The sequence below is a fragment of the Rattus norvegicus genome, chromosome 8, assembly GCF_021556685.1.
Source record: "Rattus norvegicus strain SHRSP/BbbUtx chromosome 8, alternate assembly SHRSP_T2T, whole genome shotgun sequence".
Classification (NCBI taxonomy): domain Eukaryota; kingdom Metazoa; phylum Chordata; class Mammalia; order Rodentia; family Muridae; genus Rattus; species Rattus norvegicus.
Genome location: NC_141541.1, coordinates 102,565,457 through 102,573,546, shown reverse-complemented (window position 1 = coordinate 102,573,546; position 8,090 = coordinate 102,565,457).

Here is an 8,090-nt window from a genome sequence, read left to right as displayed (position 1 = left end):
ATTAATGAGAAGACCTGTTGCCCATTAAATGTCTGCCTTACAATGTTACTACTTAAGTTCCAATGGACGTCATGTCCTTCCATCTGTAGAGTGACGGCACAAGAGACGAGAGACTGAATCTCAGAGAGGCTAAGTGTTCAGGGGCCCAAGGAAGAGGTACAGCTTGAAATAGGAAGGGCATTAACATAAGGGAAGCCCTGTGGGCTCCAACACAGGGAAGGCAGTCTGCTTCACCGTGAGAAACATTGTTGAGAGGAGGCCGAAGGAAGAGCAGCAGATGGTCACAAAGGAATCATGTGACCTTCAGAGGACTCTCGGATAGGGAAAGAACGGGCGTGGTAAGGTAAGTGAGACAGGATCTGGGACCTTAACTAGAGATGGCAAGTACAGACAACTTCAGTTTTATGATCACTAAAAAGATAGCAACAGGAAGACATGGCATATGGCGTACTCTTTTTTTTTTCTATGTCCATGTATATTTTATTAAATATACTTGTAAGAAACCAATCTACAGTCAAGATATGCCAGATCTTTCAATAACTTTTATACTATCATCTAATTACTGTATATGTGTTAGGAAAAGTTAACTGCCCAAAATTAAATACTGCTATAACATTTTATTTTTCTTTTTTTTGTTGTTTCTGTTTTTTTAAAAAATTTTTTTAATTTATTTAATACGTAATAATAATTCTTTGGTTTCCGGGTAAACATCCCCCTCCCCCCTCCCCTTCCTTATGGGTGTTCCCCTCCCAACCCTCCCCCCATTGCCGCCCTCCCCCCATAGACTAGTTCACTGGGGGTTCAGTCTTAGCAGGACCCAGGGCTTCCCCTTCCACTGGTGCTCTTACTAGGATATTCATTGCTACCTATGAGGTCAGAGTCCAGGATCAGTCCATGTATAGTCTTTAGGTAGTGGCTTAGTCCCTGGAAGCTCTGGTTGCTTGGCATTGTTGTACATATGGGGTCTCGAGCCCCTTCAAGCTCTTCCAGTTCTTTCTCTGATTCCTTCAACGGGGGTCCTATTCTCAGTTTAGTGGTTTGCTGCTGGCATTCGCCTCTGTATTTGCTGTATTCTGGCTGTGTCTCTCAGGAGCGATCTACATCCGGCTCCTGTTGGTCTGCACTTCTTTGCTTCATCCATCTTGTCTAATTGGGTGGCTGTATATGTATGGGCCACATGTGGGGCAGGCTCTGAATGGGAGTTCCTTCAGTCTCTGTTTTAATCTTTGCCTCTCCCTTCCCTGCCAAGGGCATTCTTTTTCCTCATTTAAAGAAGGAGTGAAGCATTCACATTTTGATCATCCGTCTCGAGTTTCATTTGTTCTAGGCATCTAGGGTAATTCAAGCATTTGGGCTAATAGCCACTTATCAGTGAGTGCATACCATGTATGTCTTTCTGTGATTGGGTTAGCTCACTCAGGATGATATTTTCCAGTTCCAACCATTTGCCTATGAATTTCATAAAGCCGTTGTTTTTGATAGCTGAGTAATATTCCATTGTGTAGATGTACCATATTTTCTGTATCCATTCCTCTGTTGAAGGGCATCTGGGTTCTTTCCAGCTTCTGGCTATTATAAATAAGGCTGCGATGAACATAGTGGAGCACGTGCCTTTTGTATATGTTGGGGCATCTTTTGGGTATATGCCCAAGAGAGGTATAGCTGGATCCTCAGGCAGTTCAATGTCCAATTTTCTGAGGAACCTCCAGACTGATTTCCAGAATGGTTGTACCAGTCTGCAATCCCACCAACAATGGAGGAGTGTTCCTCTTTCTCCACATCCTCGCCAGCATCTGCTGTCACCTGAGTTTTTGATCTTAGCCATTCTCACTGGTGTGAGGTGAAATCTCAGGGTTGTTTTGATTTGCATTTCCCTTATGACTAAAGATGTTGAACATTTCTTTAGGTGTTTCTCAGCCATTCGGCATTCCTCAGCTGTGAATTCTTTGTTTAGCTCTGAACCCCATTTTTTAATAGGGTTATTTGTTTCCCTGCGGTCTAACTTCTTGAGTTCTTTGTATATTTTGGATATAAGGCCTCTATCTGTTGTAGGATTGGTAAAGATCTTTTCCCAATCTGTTGGTTGCCGATTTGTCCTAACCACGGTGTCCTTTGCCTTACAGAAGCTTTGCAGTTTTTGAGATCCCATTTGTCGATTCTTGTTCTTAGAGCATAAATGGCGTACTCTTTATTTGTCTATATAATTTGGCATGAGAGAAATGACAGTGTGCGTACATACTCAAAATGGTCTATTGGGCTGGGGGCGGGCACCTCCTAGTGAACCTGAGATGAGGAAGTGAAGGTAGAGCCATGTCCATGGACATTGAGGAGAGGGGTGTGCTTGCCTTACAGAGACTCGGAGATTTTCCTTTTCATTCACACACTCTCTCTCTTTTTAAAAAAAAGATTTATTTTTATATATGTGAGTACACTGTTGCTCTCTTTAGACACACCAGAAGAGGACATCAGATCCCATTACAGATGATTGTGAGCCACCCTGTGGTTACTGGGATTTGTACTCAGGACCTTTGGAAGAGCAGTCAGTGCTCTTAACCACTGAGCCATCTCTCTAGCCCCCACAATCTCTTTTTACCTAAAAAATATTTTTGAGATTCCTAGGCATGTACATATATAAAGTCAATATACAAATCAAACTATTGATAATAAATCATATGAAAATTTATTTTAAAACAAATCTCTATAATGCATGCAATTTTAGCATTTACTAATGATAACAAATTTATATGCTAACTAGAAGAACATATTTTTTATTTTTACACAGTATGTGGAGAGCAAGTGAAGTCCATGGTTAATGTGTATCATTGACATGAGCATCAACATGCCAAGGATTCCAATGATAAGGCTAGGGTCATACTCAGAGCCCCCAACCACCTGATTCTAGCATTCCTGTATGTTTGCCTGTCATTTCCTTATTTCCCATTTCTCCAGTTAGATCAATGCCAAACCTATGCAGGTCAAGAATTAAATCTTGGATACATATTTGATATAGCAGGATGCAAAGCACCTTCAACATTTCTTCAGAGTTGTTTGAGAGTTATAATCACCAAGGCTGAGAATGTCACTTTGTATCAAGAGATAGAACAAATGGCAGAAAAGTTTCAGAGGTATTTAGGAATTCAATTCTACTCTCGAGCCAAAATTCATTGAATCCTTTATTTATTAAATGAAACCTGAATCTAAATCTCAACATATAATTTAAAAGATTAAATACATTTCCACAACATTACCCAAAGATATACAATATTATGATGCTTATACTCTAAGGAATGTTGGCACAAAAATAATTTTTTACTTTTAATAGTTAAGTGATTGAGTTCGTATAAGAGCAGAAAACTCTGCATGTACAATACAAAACAATGTGAACAGAACATATAATAGTGTATAAGCTAAGCTGAGGTGTTGCAGGCAAACATTTGCTGCTATTGCTTGATGCGATGGCTGTGCAGTCCACAAGGCACATGCTGTGTGTTCAAGAACAAGGCTGCATGTGCATGCCAAAGACATTCCTGGAAGTCCATAACAAGTCACACAATACGGCCTGGGTGAATTCTCCAAGACATGCCTCTGATTTATCACGTGTTTAATTTTCAGTTAAGTTTGGGTGTTTCTCTGTTTATAAAAGTTTTATTGTTGTCAGAATTTTCACAAAGCTCACACCCCATTAAGTAAGCAGGTTGCAAATCACAATTTGGCTGTGGACTATTGGAGTAAGAGGCCATGGCCTTCATTAGGAACTTAGAAAATCTCATCGAATTTACTGTAGATAACTTCTCCACTGAGGATTGCTAGGAATGCCGAGCAAGGGCTTACAAATGGATGAAAATGTGAAGGAGCTTTGAGTGGCTCTGCTTCCTTAGCAAGAGAGAAAGAAAACCCATTTGGAGAGTGGATGGGCAAGGAGCTGCTAGGAGTGGAAAGGGAAGATTTGAGCACGTGGTTCTGAACCTGACTGCTTAGCGGATGTAGACAATGGTTTTGGCCACAGGGAATGAACGTTGAGCTCTCAGAGGGTCTGGGACCCCGAGGTGCAAGGTTTTAAAGAAGAGAGGGAGAGAGTAGCTTGCCATCAGTAACACAGGCTGAATATACACAGTCTCCAGATACTGAGGCTCAAGAACTGTGAGAGCTGTCAGAGACAGGATGTTTTCTGGAGGGACCTAACATTTCATTAGAGAGGATGAGACATGGAATACCATACATGAAATTTAGGGGGAAACCTGGAATTTTAAAATTTGTTGTTGTTGTTGTTATATTACTGTGAATTCCAGATATCATCCTATTCGTTTCTCAGGTTCTGGAGCAAGGTGGGGGTGGGAATGGAACAGGAGAGAGATGTACAAACCGCTTGAAATAAAGACTTCGACCTAACTGGGAACTGAGAGCAAATGAGGAGAGGGTCAGGAAGGCCCAGTATGATGGGCTTCCTGTGATGCCCAGACAGGAGAATCCATGACTTTGGTGTGAGAATTCTCAGTCCACAGGACTAACTCATGATTTCTATCCAGAGCATAGATCTAGGACTTGATCTTTATTGAATGGAAGCCAGTGATTAAGTGTGGGAAGAAATACTCAACTTCAATCAGCTTTGCAATTAAAATAAGTTGAGTCTTAACAGCTGGTTCCTCTTGATTCCAGCAGACCTACAAAAGTAACAACGTGGATAATATTAGATATTCAAAAAATATAGGATCAAATGACACAGTTTTTACGGTCCTGGGAAAAGTGGTAAACTGTTGTTGCCATTGCTACAGATGAGTCATATGGCAGTAATTTAAAACTATATTATTTTCTTCCCTATGTGGAATATAGACTTAATACATGTACATACATGCTTGTCTTCCCCTCTCTTTCTCATATATATATATATATATATATATATATATACATACATATGTATATAATTATAAAAGTATGCAAGGTATTGGGTTGAAGAAGGGTGTCAGCAGGATTGGTGGGCACAGGAGTTCAAAAGAAGATGAATATAACATAGCACGTAAGATACGTCTATAAAAATGCCCTAAGCATTTTGAAGAAAATACTCATCCTCACACACTCGCTGGCCCAGCTCTGATCTCAGGGTCTCCCGGCACTGTTGCACACTGGGCCAGAATGGAAGGAGTGAGGCTTATGAGCTCATTTGGGCAGATGGGTTCCCAGGATCTAGGCCAATTTGAGTGTCTAGAGAAATAGTCTTCTCTGAGACGGTTTTCAGTGAAACAGCTCTCCTTTATTGAGGGTAGAAAAGGCTGTATAAACCTCCAAGGGTGTGTGTGGGAGGAGTTTTCAGTGTGAGTGTATATTATTGGTTGGTATTGGGGTGCTGGGAATGCTTCATTTGCATGAAGAGGAATTCCAGGTGCTTGCTGGACATGCCCTTATGGGGAGAAATGACTTTAAGCCTGTAATTTGGCCACCAGGCTACATGACTTTCGCAAGAGTAGCAGTTGTAGTGGTTGTACAGGCTACATACACTAGGATATGCAGATCCAGAGCAAGGAGGAAGCCAGTCCAACTCTTGCCTGTCTGAAGACAACCTTTTCAGAGTTTGGACATGTCTCAACCTCCCTCTTGCTCAGGAGTCTAGTCATACAGGTTTCTGGCTCCCCATATGCTGACGTGTTTCTGTAGTTCCTTCTACATAGGAAGCTGAAGGAGAAAGATCATTTCACGTAGGCCTAAGTGGGATATCTTTATTAATAACCCTCCTGTCAAGGCTCTGGGGATCCATGCCAAAGAGGGGACAGAGCGATTTTAAGAGCCAGAGATGGTGGATGACACCAAAATACCATGGCCAATGCACATATGAATTCAGGGAGACTATGGGAACATACTCAAGATCTGCACAAGTTCAAGCCAGAAAATCTCCCAGCACAGAGAAAAGGGAGAAGGCACAAATGCCCACCCTTAACAAGAAAGCTATTTGTAATGGATAGCTGCAGGGAGAAGGAAACTATTTTCCTTCAATGGCATGATACCGAACTTATAGGCACACCCCAGGGCAGCTCTGAGACTCAGGATTATTTGGCCAACACAAAACAGACTCCATGGGTTTTGTGTTGTTTTTTAAGAGAGAGAAAGAACATGAAGTTAGGTGAATAGAATGGGGGTGGGTGGAGCAGAGGCTTTAGAAGGAGCTGGGGAGAGAAAAGGAATATGATCAAAATATATTGTATGAAGATTATATATATATATATACATACACAAATATATGTATGTATAATTTTTAAAAGACAGTAAATTTGCTTCAGCTCAGGAGTTTGTGCCAAGCCTGGCAATATAGCAAAGGCCCAACTAAAACAGAAATAATAAAAGTGTATAAATATGATTGCACTTTACTGAAGTAATCTTCATTCGGGATGAATGCTTTGGCAAAATTTGCTATTCTAGGAATTGATAGATGTCATTTTTGCAGTAGAAATGACTTCTAGTGGCAAAAGTTAGATGTAATCTGGACAAGGTTCCTAGGAGGTCAGGATAAGAGACGGTCACGCTGATCCATGGTAGTACCCAACATGGTCCTCAGATGAAATGAACCAGATTAGATGCTGCATATGGATGTGTTTTATAGTTAGTTTAAAGCATGCAGAGGAAATAACGAGTAAGCTGGGGTTTGCAGCACAGTTAACTTATGCAAACACACAAATTTTATTTCAGGAAATGCATGCATAATAAGAACATGAATTACATATATTGCCATGATCAAGGGAGAGAGTGGGGGTATGGTTTGGATGAGTGAAAGCCAGTACAATAAGCCTATGGTGGAAGCTACGCTACTGTTGCATGGGAGAAATGAGTTCTGATGGTCTGTACTCAGTGGGGAGAGCCTAACGAATAGGACTATAGTCCATTTTGGTAAAGTTAGAAGGAAAGACTTTGAAGCATTCACTACAAAGAAGTGACAAATGTTTGAGAAGATAGACATACTTAATGTAATTTGAACATGTGATGTATACATAAGTCAGGACAGCACTTGTATTCTGTAACTATGTGGAAATATAATGTGTCAACTAAAATCAAAAGGAGAAAGTGCGGGTAAGCCAGGAAAGGACTCTGGCTAACTAGATTCTGTTCACAAAGAAGTCAAGTGCTCTGTATTTACTGTCTTTTGCTTATTAAACTAGTTTTCCATGGGCTATTTTATTAGTTAGTAGATTAGCTCATTAGATTAAACAAGAACAATGAGAGATATACATTGAATGAACCAATGCCTCCTAGGAGTCATTCTTACGTCTCTCCTTTCTTCTAAATTAGTTTTCTCTTTGTTAGAGCCACATCATAAAGGCACAATCACCTCCCAGGTGATGGTAAGCAACTCAGGAACCTTGATAAATATCAGCTGACTTCCGGTCTCCACCTCAGAACTAGCAAAGGCAGATCCCCCCTCGGTGCCTGCTGAATTTCCTAGCTTGAAAAAATAACAGTTAAGGTAATATTTAACTTTATTATTTATTCTGGTTGACACTGTGGTCTTTTTATGTTTAGGTTTAATTTAATTTGACTTCTGTTTCACTGTGCGGTGGGTGGGTGGGTGTTTATGCTCTAGTATGTAGGGGAGTGCCCACAGAGGCCAGAAGACATAGTTATGAATCCCCTGGGGCTGGAGTTATAGGCAGTCTTGAGGTTCACAGCGTGGGTGCTCTGAACCAAGCATGGGTCTTTGAAATAGAAATGAGTTCATGAAGGGATCAACACTCCAGCTGAGACACTGAAGAGTTGCACCTTCAACAAGCCCTGCAGCTAAATGTGGGCGGCTTCTTCTTGCTAACCCTGCATTCAAAGTCGGTCCTAAGGTCTAAAGTATAGATTCCAGGCCATTAATATTTTTTAAGAACCAGCATATCTCATTTGGTGAGTAATGAACCATCGTTGATCTTTTAGTTCTTTGATGGTAGTCTGTGGCTGAATCCATTTCATCACATTTTTTTGTGCACAATAATTCAATATGATGGGGCTCTCTCCTCCAGTGCAAAGGTTTTTGTGTTGCCCATCAAATGGTAACCAACGTTAGCAGTTTGCTGCTGTCTTCTACATTGCTCCTGTGTTCGTGCAAGCCTGTACACGCATGTTGA